Source organism: Nicotiana sylvestris, chromosome 2, assembly GCF_000393655.2.
Source record: "Nicotiana sylvestris chromosome 2, ASM39365v2, whole genome shotgun sequence".
NCBI classification, from domain to species: domain Eukaryota; kingdom Viridiplantae; phylum Streptophyta; class Magnoliopsida; order Solanales; family Solanaceae; genus Nicotiana; species Nicotiana sylvestris.
In genome coordinates, this window is record NC_091058.1 from 19,120,562 (window position 1) to 19,126,561 (window position 6,000).

Consider the following 6,000-nt stretch of genomic DNA (forward strand, 5'->3'; position numbering starts at 1 on the left):
TACATATGGGGCTTCAAGGGGGAATCCGGACCCTAGCTCTTGTGGATTTTGTGTTAGGGATCATAGGGGGGACTTGGTATATGCTAAAGCAAGGGAGATAGGAGAAGCAACCAATATTGTAGCTGAGGCAAAAGCACTGGTGGAAGGTTTGATCTGGTGTGTAGAGAAGCAGCTTCACCCTTTGATCATGGAGACAGACTCTTTGGTAATGAAGAAGATAATTGATGATGAGTGGGAGACTCCATGGAGTATAGGTGCATAAGTGAGGAGGATTAAGGAGATCAAAGAGTCATATAATGTGCTTTTCCAACATGTGATGAGGGAGGGCAACAAAGTGGCAGATTATTTAGCTAACCTTGTTTTCTCTTTTGCAGGTACAATCATATTTCATTCTTTCCAGGAGTTACCATCTGAAGGAAAAGCTCTAATCAACATGGACAAAGCTCAAGTTCCTAACCTTAGAGTTAGGATTGCCAAAAAGAGAGCACCTGACTGATGAGCACAATATTAGTAGATATGTCTCAACCTCTTCATAAGTATTTTTGGACTTTGTTGAATGGTTACTCAGACGTATTAGCATGGTTTCATGCTCATTCTGGGGACTACTTAGCAGGGTACAGAATGCTTTATATGCAGGTTGTGGTAGGGAATCGGGAAGCTCTTATTAATGGTCACAATTTGGAATATATGAGGAACAATTGTGTTGTTGTTTGCACAACAATTTTCGTGGTCAGTGTGCTGATGATTCTGGGCAGTTTAAAGATGTGGAAAGTAGTTATATATCATTGGAATTCTAGTGTAATCCCTGATGGTCCAATACATATACACTCAGTGGTGTATGCTGATTTGCAGGATAGATTCAGTTGGTTTGTGCTTTGCATAGCCATCTTTTTAATTCTACTGTTAGCATTGTGCATGTTTATTATGTAATAAATCATACTGTGGCTATTCTAGACATCAAGTGTAGTAAATGAGACCATAATACATATGATAGAAGCTGTAGCTTTTTGATGGCATTTACAGTCATGTTTTTTGAATCTCCTGATATGGATTTGGCTTCAGATTTGGTCTGTTATAGCTTGTGTACTGTTTTATCATTTTTAGTGGTATTAGTGTGTTTACACACTCATTCTGATGATGATACTACAGTAGGCAAGGTAAATATGATATGGAAGCATTTGAGGAACTTAATTCATGTTCTTGATTGGTTTAGTAGAGTGTTGAGTTCAAACTGTTTGTGTTATGGTTTGGTATTCAATTTGGTCTTTGGAATTCATACTTTGGCACCTGGTGAGAGTTTAATAGGTGCTTCTTGGTATTTTCCATTGCCATTTGGATTCACATACATGGACAGGAGATGGGCTGATGCTGCAAGACATAATGTAATAGCTAGTGTAGTAGTTTCATATTTTCTATCTTTAGTAGTAGCTAGTAGCTTCATACATTTTATATGGTCATTTGGACACATTGTATGTTTTGGACCCATTTCTGGGATTTTATTTATATATTAGCCACTAGGCAGTCTGCCTAGTGGAATATTTGCTTAAAAAAGCACAATGACCTAAAGAGAAAATGTCGTGTAACAACAGTCTCGCAACAACATTGTAAGCACTCCAACGGAAAGTGGCACCTACCGTGGCAAATGAACGGGAAATAAAAATTAAAGTAATATTCAAGATCATATGAGTTGCACGAAAACTCTAGCATGTGTGGGCACTAAGATAAGCTAAGTATGGACGCAACAAGGGGCGGAAATACCAAGAAAAGTAATAGCTTACATTGAAATAAAGCAAAGATGGAACAAAATAAATTATTCGATCAATGATCCAGAGTTGGTTATGTTATGAACGCACTTAAGGGTTTGGAGTTTTATACACACAACATATACGGCTGTAGAAGATTCGGGTATACATTAAAAGAAAGAATTGAGCCCAGGTCATAAATGAAGGATTGAATTGTTAAAGTATTGTACCATGCATATTCCTCGGCGCCCATGAAAGTCTAAACAGAATAACTAATACAATGAACCCCATATCGGGAGATAACTTAAGCCGACATAAAGGCCGACCAGAAGAAGGAGTAAACTAAAGAGTAACATCAACGAAGTAAATAAGGAATCCGATTATTGGACCCAGAAGTTATAGGAATCATGATTGAGAACATAGCAGAATCACTCTTAATATTAGAGGTGCAAGTATTATAATAGAGCTTCAAGTTATGAACGTGAATTATACCTATATGGAAGGGAGGTCATGAAAGAGATAGAAGATACAGTGCAAGATTTTAAGGTAAGAAAGGTAAAGAGAAACAACATACAAGATACTCAAATGCAGAAGGTTGGGAATAGTCCATACTGCGGATAAAAGTCTAGAAGCGCTAGGATTCAGTATCCAGGAATGATAGCAGCATCGTCAGTGGTATACCTTCCAGCCTATGGTTTCTAAGTACCAAAAGGTCTAATTAGAGAGTAAAAGAAGAGTTAGAGACGATGCGATGTCTCGCTTGATATTCCAAAAAAGCATAAGGGAATCGATTGCAAGCTAAAGTATGATAGAACGACATGGTTTTGGAAAAACAAGAGTAAGGATACGAAGAAGGCAAGTGAGAAGGTGACGAATATGGATAAGTTCTCGGGATTAAACTCGTGAAAACAAAGGAGCTGATGATTCATCTAAGTTATAGAAAGCTCAATATAGCCTGAATGAACTCAAAGGAGTCTAAGACTAGTAGCATTTAGAAGAGATGTGATGCTTCCCTGGTAACAGAATGAGGGTGTAATTGTGATAAATAAAGGATGACATTTGGGCCTTCGCTTGAGTAATGATTTGAAGAAAAAAAAAAGAAGGGGGGGAGAGGATTTCATGAATTGTAAGGGACTAAAATACTCATATAAGGTGAGTCAAATTGGGATGCTATAAAGTGCATTTATGGAAGTATAGTACCGCCCCTCGGTGGATCAATCTAATTACTCTAGATGTCCCTGATGAGACGCGAGCCCTAGCGGCGGTGTTACATAAAAGATCAAGTTATTAGTGGTAGATGATGAATCAACATTAATGTAAATCAATAATAAATGGATAAAAGTTCAACAATATGAGATGAGATTAGACCGTCAGTCTTAAGGATATACAATGAGAGTAATATGGAGTTGGTTGCAGACCTCAGTAACGATAAGTCGAAGTAAGAATTATGGTATAGTATGACCTACTTAGATGCAGTAAAGTCAAACGAATGGATAACCAGGTCTATGAAATAAGATATAGCCACATCCGCAAGTTCTACAAAGTACCGAACGAAGAACTTCAGTACACCTATAGATGCCCAGAGAGGAATCCTGTTAAGCCTTGTATATGTTTACAAAGTAAGACCTAGAGATTAGCTAAAAGCTGGAGGAAAAGGAGAGAAGAGTCGCATAGGCACACTTATAAGGTCAGTATCATAGAGGCTGCATGATAGAAGGTAGCAACAGTTACGAGATTGGAAGGAATTTGATCACAAGTCATGGCATGGGAAAGAGGCCTAAAGGGGGGAATGACCTGGCCTTTGGATTTATTCAAAGAACAGTTGCCTAAATGTAAAGGAGAATATTAAACTATTCGCACGAACTATAGGTTATGGGAATGATAAGTGCACCAGTCAACATTCGAGGACGAATGTTCCCAGGAGGGAATGATGTTACGCCCCGTAATATTACGTCGATATTACATCCCGCAGTACTACATTACGATGATGTTATGCCTTGTAGTATTAAATTATGATGATGTTGCACCTTGTAGTATTGTACGTTGAATTTGTCGTAAGATAATTGACATCAGTTCAAGGAAAAGATTATTTGGAGATTATAAGGATTATGCTATTTCAAACAAGTGATGAGTAAATTCGTGAAGGTGAGAGGGGAAGCAAGTCAAAGAAAATGAATTTTCGTCCAAGTTTGGCATATTGGGATAAAATACAGTCCGAGCTATAATACCTGATATTTATGGACTAGTACCATACAAAGTATCGTATGATTGTGATATTATAATGTATAAAGTATATTAAAAATGAGTAGAATTTTAAGTAATTTGAGACCATTCTTAATTATGCAGGTAAGTGGTTAATTATCTAGTAACGAGACATTACCTAATTACCTAATAAGTGGATAAAGATTTAAAATTTCCCACCCTACCCCTACATGGCAGTAAGCCACTATTAATACATATGACTAAGGGTCACATTGGCTTAGGTGGCTATCTAGAGTAACAAGACTTTAATGTGTAAAGACATGCAAGTTTGGTTTCATTTTTATCAAGTTCAGTTCATTTGGGACATAGTATTCTATAAGCTATTCTATAAGTTGGTTCTTATATATCTTTCATTCTAATTCAAAGTATTCAAGAACAAATGCTAAACTCCATCCAACAAAATTCTTGCAACCAAAATCCAACAAGAATTATTAGAAGCTTAACAACGTAAAAAATTTGCGATTCTAAAGGAGTACGGTGCAATCTTTTCCAAGAATATTATACGGATTTTTCCTACTCCGGGTATGTTAAGGCTAATCCCTTCCTTCATTTTAGCATGATCTATGCGATACAAACGAAACAAGAAAATGCACAACTTCCATAAATGACTTTATTCATAGAAATGCTAGAAATTACAGTATTTTTGCTTATCAAGACTTTATATTCAATTGAGTATTTCCTTTTTCCCGTCAAGAGAGCAGAGAGTCTATATATATAGTATCACAGTATTTTCATTACCATCGAGCTATAATCGATGGGAAAGCTCCAATTGGGCAACCTCAAATCAGATGGTAAGTTATATACCAAGCCTACTGTGGCCGAGCGCCTATGGACGAGCCCAGTTGGTTGAGATACAGAGCCTAGTATGGCCGAGCGCATATGAGCGAGCCTACTACGACAGAGTAGTTTTATATATATATATATGGCCGGATAACCATTTTACTTACTATAGTGAGAGATTTGAGTCAGTATCAGGAGGTAAGCATATCTTCAGATTATCTTTGACTTCCAGTTACTTTCAGTTGTTATATTATCAGTTCAGTTTTATCTTTCAGTATATTGCCTTACATACTCGGTACATTATTTCTTACTGACGTCCTTTTCTGGGGGCGCTGCATTTTATGCATGCAGGTTCAGATAGACAGACAGGTAGACCTCCTCATTAAGTGTTGCTCGAGTTCAGCTTGACGGTAAGCTCCATGCCCTTCGGAGTTGTCGGGTCTAGAGCTTTATGTACATCTTGTATATATATGTATATATGTTATGAGTAGGTTAGGGAGCTGTTCCGATCACATTATATCCACTAGTAGAGGCTTGTAGATATATCTTGTCAGTTAGTGCTATATATTGGGTTTATAGGCCTATATGTATATTTGGTTGGCTTGTCAGCTGCAATAATTATGATGGCCTTGTCGGCCTAGCTTCATATTGATATTTAGTCAGCATTTGCAGTTGTCTTGCAATGTGGCCTATGGCCAAAGCCTGACATTACATGTTCAGAGTTCCTTAGTCGCAAGTTTGTACGCAAGGATAGGTGAAGCACCAGGTGCCGGTCTCGCCCCCCAGGTTCAGGGCGTGACATAAAAACATATGAATGAAGTTGTTGATAGGAAGTTTATCTGGTGAAGCTCTCACTTGGTATACACAATAGGATCTACGTAAGTAGCTTAGGTGGAGTGATATGGCATAAGACTTTATGGATCGATTTAGTTTCAACACCAACATCATACCAGGTAGGTGCTACCTGACTAAGATAACAAACAAATCAACTGAGATGTTCCGCGAATATGCATTACATTGGAGGTCAGAAGCAGCTAAAGTTCAACCCCCAATGAGTGACAGCGAGATGACCACTGCCTTCATTGAGTGCGAAGGCGACATTATATACTATGAGAAAATGATAAGCATGATGGGGCAAAATTTTACAGAAGTGGCCAGAATGGGAGAAGCCTTAGAAGAAGTGATCAAATTAGGAAAAATACAGGATCTCACAGCC

The 6,000-nt window shown here is 37.9% G+C and overlaps 1 protein-coding gene across 3 annotated transcripts in view; it reads left to right on the forward strand.

Moving 5' to 3' along the window:
• Positions 1 to 5,150, forward strand: part of LOC104241937 (uncharacterized) — a 41,709-nt gene extending 36,559 nt beyond the window's left edge. For 2 of the 3 annotated variants that reach the window (XR_714841.2, XR_714844.2), the window contains one exon: positions 375 to 1,042. The gene's annotated coding sequence lies outside the window, so the exon portion shown is untranslated. Of the gene's footprint in view, positions 1 to 374; positions 1,043 to 5,135 lie in introns of those variants that run through there. The other variant, XR_011405253.1, reaches the window with a different exon arrangement.
• Positions 5,151 to 6,000: the final 850 nt, after the last annotated feature.